The sequence below is a fragment of the Carettochelys insculpta genome, chromosome 6, assembly GCF_033958435.1.
Source record: "Carettochelys insculpta isolate YL-2023 chromosome 6, ASM3395843v1, whole genome shotgun sequence".
In the NCBI taxonomy this organism is placed as follows: domain Eukaryota; kingdom Metazoa; phylum Chordata; order Testudines; family Carettochelyidae; genus Carettochelys; species Carettochelys insculpta.
The window spans coordinates 36,509,973-36,523,204 of NC_134142.1; positions in this window are offsets into that span (position 1 = coordinate 36,509,973).

The window sequence follows — 13,232 nt, forward strand, 5'->3', positions numbered from 1 at the left end:
AGCCACCATCACAGCACAGCAATCTGCTCCCAGATGGCCGCAGTTTGTGAAACTTCCTCCTCCTCCTCCCTTTGCAGCAGTGATATGGTCTCTAGGTGTGGGTCTGCCCAGACAGTGGGGGTTGGGGGTGCTCCAGCCACCTTGGCACTTGGTGGGGGGCTCTTCTGGCCCTGGACAAGGCTTGACTGGCCCTCGGATGGTGGAGCTGTGGAGACAGAAGGGGAGAGGGGGCAACCTCACCCCCTGTGGCCATCCCCAACCCCTCCAATGGACTGTGGGGCCATGGGGGATCCATCTTCCCCCAGTTCCACTCCCTGGGCTTGTAGCTTGTGATGCTGTCCATGGAAGGGGGTGCTGAGTACTGCACACTGGCTGCTCTGTGGCCAAGGGGCAGAGGCTGGCTGGGATGCACTGGGACAGGGCTGGCAGCCGTGTGGCCAGACGGCTGCTGCCTGTGCCAGTGGCATCCCCACCTCCAGCTCGGGATGTCTGAATCACCAGTTACCTACTTGAGGATCCCTGAAAGACTTTGGTGTGACTTGGGTGGAGAAGGCCTTGCGTGAGGACCCGGAAGGGATCATGATCACCAGGGACCCCTCCTTGTCTTAGGATATCTCTGGCTCCTGGTCATCAGGCACCAGCTGGGGCTCCACCTCAGGCACCTGCATGTCAAGGATGGCCTCCATCTCGGCTGTGTTCTTCAGCCCAGGAGCTGGTTGAGCTCCTTGTAGTGGGGGCAGCTGGTGGGTACTGGGCCTGAGTGGCTGGCCACATCCCAGGCCCAGTTGTATGCCTGCTGCAGCTCCTTGACTTTTGACCTTACTTAGTCAGATATGCAGAGGGCAGGAGTGGGAGTGCCCCCATGTGGTCAGTCCCACTGACAGCCAGATGAAAGCCATGACATTCCAGCACCGGCCACTGGTGTGGAAGAGTACCTGCTCATCCCCCACACAGTCCCAGCAGGTCTTTGACCTCTCACTCACTGTTTGGCCCCTGGTTGGCCTCATAGGATCCCTCTGGTAGTTGGTGGGGGTCCCTGGGGAGCACGGTGTTTCTGGGCATTGGCCATGGGGCCAGTGGGGTGCATCACTGGGCTCTGGTGTCACCGGTTGAGCATGCTGCTGGAGGCTCATGGGGTTCCTGTAGCCAGCACACTCTCAGCTTCCTGCAACAGGGTTTTTGGGTCCTTGAAGCTTTAAACATGAACAGACATGCTGACTATAAAGCCCCATTTGTTCTGGCAAGGGTGTCATTTCATGCCAGCTGGCAGGCACCATGGAGGACTGCTCTTTTGAAAGAGTGGCCTGTGGAGCATCTACATAGGCTTTCTTTTGAAAGAGGTTTTCAACAGAAGCTGTTCTTCCCAAAATGGGAATAGAAAAGTGATTTCAAAAGGCTGGACATGTTCCTTCAAAAGGACATTTGAAAGATTGCATTTCTTGCATAGACACTCCATGGGCTCTTTTGAAAGATTCCCTTCTTACAAAATTTTTTTTCAAAAGTATTTGCTAGTGTAGATGCAGCCACACTTACCTATCTGTATGGCTGTGTCTACACATGCCTTCCTCTTTCAAAAGAGGCATGCACATGAGGGAAAGAGAACGTGCAAATAAGGTGCAGATTTACATATCTGGCACCTCATTTGCATATTCTTCTTTCAAAAGAAGAAAAGCAGTGTAGACACATCTCTTTCGAAAGTAAACCCCATCTTCGAAAGAATGATTCCCTCTGAAACAAAATAGGAAGAAGGGTTCTTTCAAAGAGGAGGTTTACTTTCAAAAGAGCCACATCTACACTGTTTTTCTTCTTTCAAAATAAGCTCTTTTGAAATCAAAATAAGCAAATGAGATGTCAGTTAAGTAAATCTATACTTCATTTGCATTTTTATTTCTCCATTTGCATGCCTCTTTTGAAATAGGAATGCAAGTGTGGACACAGCCTAAATGTCCATTAATATCAATGGCAATATTTTTTTCATCTTTTGTGCAAACTGCACAAATCAACCGATAGGAATAAGGGGATTTCAAAGTTCCTGGCTACGTCTACACGTGCAGCCAACATCGAAATAGCTTATTTCGATGTTGCGACATCGAAATAGTCTATTTCGATGAATAACGTCTACACGTCCTCCAGGGCCGGCAACGTCGATGTTCAACTTCGACGTTGCTCAGCCCAACATCGAAATAGGCGCAGCGAGGGAACGTCTACACGTCAAAGTAGCACACATCGAAATAGGGATGCCAGGCACAGCTGCAGACAGGGTCACAGGGCGGACTCAACAGCAAGCCGCTCCCTTAAAGGGCCCCTCCCAGACACAGTTGCACTAAACAACACAAGATCCACAGAGCTGACAACTGGTTGCAGACCCTGTGCCTGCAGCATAGATCCCCAGCTGCCGCAGAAGCAGCCAGAAGCCCTGGGCTAAGGGCTGCTGCCCACGGTGACCATAGAGCCCTGCAGGGGCTGGAAAGAGAGCATCTCTCAACCCCCCAGCTGATGGCCGCCATGGAGGACCCAGCAATTTCGACGTTGCGGGACGCGGATCGTCTACACGGTCCCTACTTCGACGTTGAACGTCGAAGTAGGGCGCTATTCCTATCTCCTCATGAGGTTAGCGACTTCGACGTCTCGCCGCCTAACGTCGAAGTTAACTTCGAAATAGCGCCTGACGCGTGTAGACGCGACGGGCGCTATTTCGAAGTTGGTGCCGCTACTTCGAAGTAGCGTGCACGTGTAGACGCAGCTCCTGAGGTCCTTTTGAAAAGGACCCCAGTCTGGATGAGCCGCAAGGGAGGGAAACGTGGCAATTTCAAAGAGCTGCAGCCTGCGACATGCTAACAAGGCACTGAATATGCATTTCAGTGCTTCATTAATAATCTTCGAAATGGCCATTTGCATGGCTATTTTGAAGATTTGCGCAAGCGTAGATGTAGCCATCCTGTTCATGCTTTTGGCAACTAGAGTTGCCTTTTTTCAATACTGAGCAGCATAATGGTGATCAAATTAATGTTGTTGAAGAAACATATAAAACCAAATGGCTTACATTTCCAGAAACAGGCAGGATTTAAAGTCCAATTAAGGAGAACTTGGATCAGAATCAGTAAATATTAAACTTAAAAACGGTAAATATAGGACATGTCTCAGAGAATAAATTTCAAAGGGTGTCAAAGTTAGTTGGCTCAAAATTTAACACTTTTTCTTTCTCATCTGTTTACAAAGTCAGTGATTCTTTAGATGATTTTTGGACAAATATTTAATGCTTCTTTCCTTAAACAATGCCATCAGTTCACCATTTGTTTATGACCCTAAAAACCAATATAAATTGCCAAATGCTTAGAAGCTACTTTACAGTAACAAACTAGGCTTCATGGTCCAGCATGCATAAAAATGTATAAAACGCACAAATGTGAACAGATATGCTACAACTTGTGAGTGACCAGTGACCATACAATAATAAATTAATATAAATGGCTCTGTGCCCATGAAAGCATCTCCAGTAACAGATTACAAACAGTCTGGAAGCAACTTAAAGACTAACTATTTTAATTATCAAGTCATTACCTAATGTTACCTAAGAAATAAAAATGTTAGTCTTTAAGGTGCCATAGGACTGCTTGCTTTTTTTGTGACGCGATAGATTAACATGGCTACCCCTTAGTAACAAATTAGTAAGAGGAGCACAGTACAGGTGAGCAACTGTCCAAACACAGACTTGAACATGCACAGACCAAGAGCTGATGCTATAATAACAAAGCAGGACGTATCTGCAAATGCCCAATGCAAGGAAAATGATTTTTAGGAAAGGAACAGATTTCAGTTTAAAAGAAATCATTACTAAACCTGAGAGAAATTTGGAATTTCCACATCACAGGAGATTCCCATATTTCAGTATTGGCTTTTATCCCGTACTATGAAGGAAGATTGAAATATCAACTGTTTGGAAAACAAAATATCCAGAAAGGAGTCAGAAATTCTGAAATGCTTCATTTTGAGTCACTTCTACCTTGAATTTCATCTCACCATTGTGGTGCATTGCCTCATGGATATTGTAGTTCTCTCTCTGTTGTCTTCTGTGGTTGGGCTCCCAGGAGAATTGCTTCTCCCAAGATGTACTGTTGATTCTCCTTTGACCACACAGTCTGGTTCACCATAGGAATCCTATGACTGGAAGACATAATTTGGCATGGAAATCTATCATATGGGGGCTTCAATCTCTTGAGCAACAATTTCCACAAGACAATGCACCATGATAGGGTAAATACAATTTAATGCCAATTTGGCTAGAAATGAAATGGTTTTGGGGATAAGTTTTATAAAGTGAAATTTTCTGACTTAGGTTAAAAAGCCGTGGAAACCTATATTGTTTTGACTTTTCCTTAGGTAAATTGAAAATGTTTAGCAAAATCAAAATTTGGGTAAGGAAAACTTCATTTTTTTGTAATAACTACATTTTCCATTGGAAAACATTCTGATAGAAAATTCCCGCTGAGATCTAATCATTATAAAAAACAGAGAAGAAAATAGAACAATTTTGCACTTTGGCAGTACCTGAAATAAATGGAATTTACATTACTTTTCAGGAAAAACAGTAACCTTGGAGAGTAACTCTTTAGTACCTTATCTTTTGATGATAAAGTTTAAATAGTGAGTTTTACAGTGTGACTAGCAACTGCTTCATTGAAACGCTGCACTTCTGAATGGTTATAGTTTTTGTTGCATAATGTCTTGCAATGGATGTGATTTCAATATGCATCTTAGAATGAAAGCTTTTCCTTGCATATCATTGGTTATAAAACTTTTATGTCCTTTTGTAGTAATGACTTGTAGATCAGTTAGACAATGTCATCCACAAGCAATTGTCTCATCAGTTTCCCTATGGCATTGTACAATGATGAATATCACTCTAGAAGCTTTAAATAGTCTCAAGCCATTACAAGTCACAAATGCTTCATTCCATTTACAGATATTCTTTGGATGTGATTGAGGGAGTCCTGGCTTTGTCCAATGTGCTGTCACATTAAATAATGCCTTATAACTACTTCAAGGGCATTTTATTTCATTTGCATTGGTTATCTTGGAAAAGAAGTCTAAAATGTATTGATTCCATAGAGCTGTAGATATATGCCACACACTCATATGCAATTCTGGTAACTGAGTGTTGTATGGAAGAAGCATCCTTTTTTTATGTTTGTATTGAAATTAAATCGACTAGCAAAGATTTTTCTTGCTATGACAAAATATTTTAAAGATTCACTTTCCTTTTTTTTCTTTCTTTCTTTCTTTCTTTGTCTTTTTCTTAACATTTCTCCGATAAAAATAACATACTGTCTAAGCCATTATATACCCTGCAAATACTTATGTCTTGCAAAATATATTGAGAATATGATAGTTTCATGCAAGCTGAGATGGGATAGATCAATGTGGGAGACATGAGACACATCAGTAAACATCTGGCATAACCTAGACCTCCAATATATTTAACATGCCATTTTTATACAGAAAAATTGGTTATGGAAAGGCTTTGGGTTGAAGACATTCTTCTTATTATTATTTGTTTATTTATATGGAGTTGCAGACAGAGGAATGTCTTTAATCACACACAAGTTAATATGAAATACTATTTAAAATACCCTAAAATACAACAAAAACCATGTCCAATAATCATTCACATATAGAAAACAAATGAAAGAAAACATCTCAGATTCTAAAGAGGGATCATAGAACAGTAGAATTTATGTCTTTGAGAAATATATTAGACTCAATAAAAATAATAAGCAGCCAATGCACCCAACTGTGCCGCCAGAGAAAAAAGGACTATGATACTATTCCAAAGTACAATGGAGTAAATGGAAATTTTCCCATTGATTTATATGGCTCATGAGTTCTGGCTCTTCACTCTGCATTTGTTACCTGGTACAAAGAGAGGGAAACCTGGAAAAAGTAATTAATGTGGAGAGAAGATTCAGCATAGAAGAGGCAATCACTTCCCAGAAGAGGCTTTGTCTGAGGGGAACGCTACTTTGAAAGTACCTCACATCCATCAGGACATCATTTGTTATGAATCCATATATCTCAGGTGGATTGCTATGGGATTGAGGACTGACAAAAATTCTGACTAGCTCATATTATAAGGCTTTAGTTATAGTCCTATTTGAAAAGATAGAGTGGGACATATGTGTTGATATGGCACCTAGCAAAGTAAATTGGGTTCTGATTTTTAGCTATAATTATGAAACTAATTAATAGTAATAATAATTTTAAATAATGATCAATAAATATTTGTTCATTTTCCTTTGCAAGACAAGCAAATCTACCAGTGGTGCTGCCACTCATTTCACTGAAACTACATCAGGGATGAGCTGAGCTCACTGAATCTTATGTACCTCACATCAAGATCCAGAAGAGAGCAGAAAGAACAGTGGACAAAACAAAAACAGAAAGAAGCATCAGAAAGAGAGAGAGCACGAGAGGGAGAACAGGAACAGTGAATTATTTGTGCTGCCTGTTTCATCTCTGCTGTGCAGACCTGTCTTAAGCAAACAGTTTTAAAGCATCCTCATATATGTAATTTTGCTTAGCATTTAGCAGACACATCTCTGCTAAAAAAGACTAATTTTTGTTGCTCCCTCGGGTGGTCATTTCAGTCAGGTTTCATTTCATATTAGTAATTGCAACAGTAGATAAGCACAATCCCCCTTCTTCAGATCAGAAATTTGGGGTGGGGTTAGGGGTAGGAATCAGACAATATGATGTGCCTAAGGTCAAACAGTAAAGCTGTGGCTAAGTAGGAAAATAGAACGTGTATCCCCAAAGTCCCAGGTGAGCATCCCAAGCACAAGATCATCCTTCTTCTGGCTAGCTAAGTGACAGCCACAGGTAGCAATCAAAAGAAAATTCCATCCCTAAAATAAAACAAAACAAAACAAAACAAAACAAACAGCATTAGATCTATATGATTCACTGTGCATGCTGGGCCACATTGCTGCATGGTTATCAATAAAGATACACTCATAACTAATAGATATCATGATTTTTTTGGCCCTTGACAATAAAGAATGTTTAATTATTGCCATTTTAGGAATTTTTATGATGTGCACTCCTCAGTTCCAGCAAGGGATTAAAACAGCTTAAAGTGCAAGTGCATGCACATAAACACGCATACACACACACACACACACACACACACACACACACCCTCTTTAAAAACCTACAAAACTTTGTCTGCATTTTGCTCACCCTGCAATAATAAAACAATAACAAAAAATAGTCCCCATCCCATATGTCTATTCTTACATTACTATTGAGACTGACAAGGTTTGTACATTTCACACATATTTTCTGCATTTTGAAATACAGAGCTGTGAACAAAGGTGATTGATCCTCATGGAATACAAATGGCAAATGTTTGTGATGGACAGTAATGTCCTAAAAGTATTCATTTTTTCAAGTGTTTCAGGGCACACAGTGAAGTTGACTGAAATTAAGCTGTCATTCACAGCATCTGAGGGGCAGCACACTTTCTTCACTAGAACCCTATGGCCCCTGCTTTCATTGATGTGATATTTTAGAGCTCAGTTCTGCCAAAGGTGAATTGGAGAGATATCCACTTCTCAGTAAAAGATTCCAGCTCAGAGTGGCAGATGTCACATAAAGATGCCTTTCACTGTTCATTCCAGCACTGACTGGCAGTCTTTCTCTAAAGGGTGAACTAGTTAAAGGGGGGGTGGGGAACCCTCATAGTTGTGTCATTTTACATAGCTTGAATTAGATTGGTGTTGAGTGCAGAAACAGGCTCCAGCCCAGTTGTAGTGCCCATGGGAGAAGAAAAAAGCTTGAGTTCCACCTTCCCCGGATGGTGAACAGTACATTAAAAAGAACTTTAAAGGCAACTTGGGAGTCACTTGAGCCTTTAGAGTCAGATGGAGGCTACTAGTGAACTGCTAGCCAAGGAATTAATATGTTGGTTGGCACATTCAGAGAAAGATTGGGACAGAAATTTCAAGAATGACTAAGAACATATAGATCTTTTTTCAAAGTTGAGAGACCCACATCCTCAAAAATACTGAGGTGCCCAGTTGCCATCAATTTCAACAGAAGTTAGTTGCTTAAATACTTTTGGGGATTTGGGCTTAGCTGCATAAACTACAATTTTCAAAAGAGCCTAGGGACCAGTTTTACAAAGATATTTTAGGTATCTGAAGATTGAGATAGGCACTTAAGTCACTTATAATGTTTTTGGAAATCTCATTGCGCCTAACTACCATAGGCTTTCAGCGAGACTTAGGCTCATATAGGCCAGGTTTTTACTGGTTTCTTGGGGTTTAAAGATGTAAATAAGCATGTAGTGGGTTTCTGAAAATTGCCTATCTGCCTGCTTCCCACTGATTTCAGCTTAGCACCCTTGAAGTGAAAAGCTTATGAGATTCTCCTAACCTCACTAATCTGTGTAGATGATGGTAGCATTGTTCAGATGTTGCCATTCTTCATCAAAGAAAACTGCCACTGGTGTCAATCAGCACTTGACTCAATATAGGCCAGCAAAATTGCCTCCTAGCAATTGCAATGCAGATGGGCATGGGCACTTTAAGATATTTGCCTTCTGAGGTTCAGCTAGGTTTAATCTTTTGACTGTCACAGTCAAACAGGTAAGTCAGACAGCTAATGAACCAGCCTTTGAGCATGCTGGGCTGCTGTGGAGTTAGGCTACACTCTCCAGGCTGGATGTCTGGCAGTATAGCTTATTGGCACAGCAGAATTGAGAGAGTGCTATACAAATTGGGTCTATGAACATTACAGTGACACATGTCACTGATGCATTAAAGTCTGGCAGGAGTGGAGAGAAAGAAAGAGAGAAAGATGAGAGAGCTGATCACAAGCCTCTGTTAGTCTTAATTAACTTTCATTTCCACTCCTGCTACCCAAATTGGGAACACAGATGGAAAAGTAATTAATGCATAAACTAATTAGCAATCTCATTTGCCAGTTGCTACATGATAAAGTAGGCTGCGTGTAGAAAGGTTTCTGCAGGTGGAAAAAGAGGGTCTAGAGCATGAAACTGGGAAAAGGACTGGATAATTTTTCCATGTGGTAAAATGCTGCAGCCAGACTAACACTCTTCCAAAGGTCTTAGGGAACTGTCAACACCACAGCTGGTGCAAGGATAAAATTTCCAGGTCCTTGCTCTGCTTTGTTATGAGCAGCAGGGAGGAGCAAAGACATGACTACTTATGCACGAAAAGCCTGAAAAGAGCAGCAGAAAGTAGAAGAGATATTAGAGCATGTCCCCTGCCATCCCCAGGAGCCATCAAAGGATCTAAGACAGAACTTCAGCTATTTCTACACTATGGAGATTTTTCGAAAGAAGATCTTCCACAAGATCTCTTCTGGGAAGAACTTCTTTCAAAAGAGTGTGTCCACACACAAAAGTGCGAATCAAAAGAGTGCCTGCTCTTTCGAAAGAGAGGGTCCATGCAGCCCCTGCTCTTTCAAAAGTGTGGGCCAGGGATGGACAGATCAGACCCCAAGACAACTGTTTTTTTGAAAGAAATGCTTGTGGAGTGTCTACACACATTTTCTTTCAACAGAAGCTCTCAAAAGGGGGTGCTCTTTCTGAAATGGGAAAGGAAGAGAAATTTTCAAAGCAGCATCACATTCTTTTGATTTACTTTTGAAAGAATGTTTTTTTGTGTGTAGAGGCACCGTGGGATCTTTCAAAGGATGCAAGATGTTCAGGCACAAGACTAGCCTATGGCTACGTCTACACGTGCAGCCAACGTCAAAATAGCTTATTTCGATGTTGCGACATCGAAATAGTCTATTTTGATGAATAACGTCTACACGTCCTCCAGGGCCAGCAACGTCGATGTTCAACTTCGATGTTGCTCAGCCCAACATCGAAATAGGCGCAGCGAGGGAACGTCTACACGTCAAAGTAGCACACATCGAAATAGGGATGCCAGGCACAGCTGCAGACAGGGTCACAGGGCGGACTCAACAGCAAGCCGCTCCCTTAAAGGGCCCCTCCCAGACACAGTTGCACTAAACAACACAAGATCCACAGAGCTGACAACTGGTTGCAGACCCTGTGCCTGCAGCATAGATCCCCAGCTGCCGCAGAAGCAGCCAGAAGCCCTGGGCTAAGGGCTGCTGCCCACGGTGACCATAGAGCCCCACAGGGGCTGGAGAGAGAGCATCTCTCAACCCACCAGCTGATGGCCGCCATGGAGGACCCAGCAATTTAGACGTTGCGGGACGCGGATCGTCTACACGGTCCCTACTTCGACGTTGAACGTCGAAGTAGGGCGCTATTCCTATCTCCTCATGAGGTTAGCGACTTCGACGTCTCGCCGCCTAACGTCGAAGTTAACTTCGAAATAGCGCCCGACGCGTGTAGCCGCGACGGGCGCTATTTCGAAGTTGGTGCCGCTACTTCGAAGTAGCGTGCACGTGTAGACGCAGCTATAGAGACTCCCTGTGCCTAGAGGCTACAGGGAACTGGCAGCTGATTCCTGGGAATTGCAGTAAGCTCTGCTGGAACTGACACTCCAAACCTCCTCCATTGTGCCAGTCCCCTGACCCAGCTCAGGCTCCCCTTCTGCATCCAGTCTCCCTCCTGGAGCCCAGTCTCCACCTTCCACACACACTAACCTGCAGCTTCAACTCTGAGCTACCCCCCTGTACCCCAAACCCATCATCTCTGGCACCATTCCAGAGACTACAAATCAGTGGCATAGCCAGGATGATAACCTGAGCTGGGGGGGCAACCTTGAGTGGGTGGGCAGTGGAGAGAATGCAGGAGGGATTGGGGCTGCCTCTCCAACCCATGCTGTTGGTCTTGTGATGGTGATGGATGGTCTGGATAGAGTCCCCCTGAGGTCCCAGATAGCCCTCAGATCCAGGAGAGATAGCTTTTCTGCATCAATGGCTCCCACTATCCCTACATCCCAGTTAGAGCAAAGCAAGCTTCCAAGCCCTAACATCACTTCCCAGCATGAACACTTGGCAGTTGGGCAGAGTAAGGCAAGTTATGGGTTTGGAGTATAGGCCGGGCTGGGGAGGGCTGAGATGCTATGTGGGTGGGCCACTCCCCACCTGTGGCTGTGCCCCTGCCTCACCTCTCCCCCCACCCACTGCACCCAGCCTGATGAAAGTGAGTAAGGGTGAGGAAAAGTGAGAAATGAACACTGAGGAATGAAACAAGCAGGGGGAGGGGCTTCAGAGAAGGTTGAGGCAGGGATGGGGCCTTGGGGCAGGGAGGCAGGGCAGGAGTATTTTGTTTTGTGCCATTAGGAATTTAGCAAGCACATGGGGAAATAACACACTGGGGGGCAGATATAGCAGAAGTGGTCACAGCCTCCTAGGGAACTATGCAGTTAGTAAAAGGGGGTGGGAAAGTGAACCACAGAACAGCATAAAGTGGCTAGAGTCCATGAAATTAAAGCTCCATGAATCAAGGAAGGTTCAATTCAATCTTCTATTTAAAATTCTGTGCATTTAAAATTCTGCACAACAAAAAAAAAATCAAAAATAAAATGCAAACAGGAAGTTCAGAGTTGCAATTCATTTGCAAATTTGACTCCAGCAACCAAGGATTGAGCAGAGACAGGGAGTGGTTGGCCCATTACAAAAGCAGTTTCTCCGCTTTTGATGTTCACGCCTCCATATTAACATCTGACAATGGGCCACAGCCCCCCTGACTGAACTGACTTGATTTCTCCTCTCTTGGGTTATGTCTATACTAGCCCCTGCCCTTCAAAAGGGGGATGCTAATGAGACACTTTGGGATATGCTAATGAGATGCTTCCATGAATATGCAGTGCCTCATTAACATAATGGCGGCCACGCTGATTCGAAAGTGTCACTTTCGAATCACATACTGCCCGTGTTGATGGGAGCCTTTCGAAAGGACCTCCCGAACTTTGAAAGCCCCTTATTCATATTTGGTTTTAAGAATAAGGGGCTTTCGAAGTCCGGAGGGTCCTTTCAAAAAGACCTCATCTACACAGGTGGTGTGCGATTCGAAAGCAGCACTTTTGAATAGCTGTCGCTGCCATTATGCTAACTGCAGTGCCTCATTAGCATATCCTGAAATGTCTCTTTAGCATCCCCCTTTTGAAAGGCAGGGGCTAGTGTAGACATAGCCTTGATTTCACAGCTCCATGTTATCTGCTGGTAATGGGCCACATCCACCCTGACTGAATAGACCTTGGAAAACTTAGGCACAAAAAGAGAGCTTACAAAAAGTGGAAACTGGGACAGATGTCTAGGAAGGGGTATAAGCGTATAGTTTGAGAATGTAGGGCAGTTATCAGGAAGGCGAAAGCGCAACTGGAACTGTGACTCGCAAGGAATGTGAAAGATAACAAGAAAAGTTTCTACAGGCATGTTAACAAGAAGAAGGTGATCAGAGAGGGTGTGGGGCCCCTACTGGGTGAGGGAGGTAACCCAGTGACAAATGATGTAGGGAAAGCTGAAGTATTTAATGCTTTCTTTGCCTCTGTCTTCACGGACAAAGATAGCTCCCGGACTAATGCGATGAGTGATTCATTGTGGGATGAAGGTGGACAGCCTTTGGTGGGGAAAGAACAGGTTAGGAGCTATCTAAAAAGGCTAAATGTACATAAATCAATGGGCCTGGACCTAATTCATCCTAGGGTTCTGAGGGAGTTGGCGTATGTTGTTGACGAGCTCTTGGCCGTTATCTTTGAAAAGTTGTGGAGATCGGGAGAGATCCTGGATGACTGGAAAAAGGCAAATGTAGTGCCCATCTTTAAAAAAGGGAAGAAGGATGATCCAGGGAACTATAGGCTGGTCAGTCTTACATCAGTCCCTGAAAAAATCATGGAGGGGCTCCTCAAGGAAGTCATTTTGAGGCACTTGGAGGAGGGGAGAGTGATTAGAAATAATCAGCATGGATTCATGAAGGGCAAGTCATGACTGACCAATCTGATTAGTTTCTACGACGAGATAACTGGATCTGTGGATAGGGGAAAATCAATGGATGTGATTTTTCTGGACTTTAGCAAAGCTTTTGATACTGTCTCCCACAATATTCTTGTCAGCAAGTTAAAGGAATGTGGATTGGATAAGTGGACAGTAAGATGGATAGAAAGCTGGCAAGAAAGTTGGGCCCAGAGGGTAGTGATCAACAGCTAGATGTTGGGATGGCGGTCGGTTTCTACTGGAATGCCCCAAGGTTCAGTTTTGGGTCCTGCTCTGTTCAACATATTTAT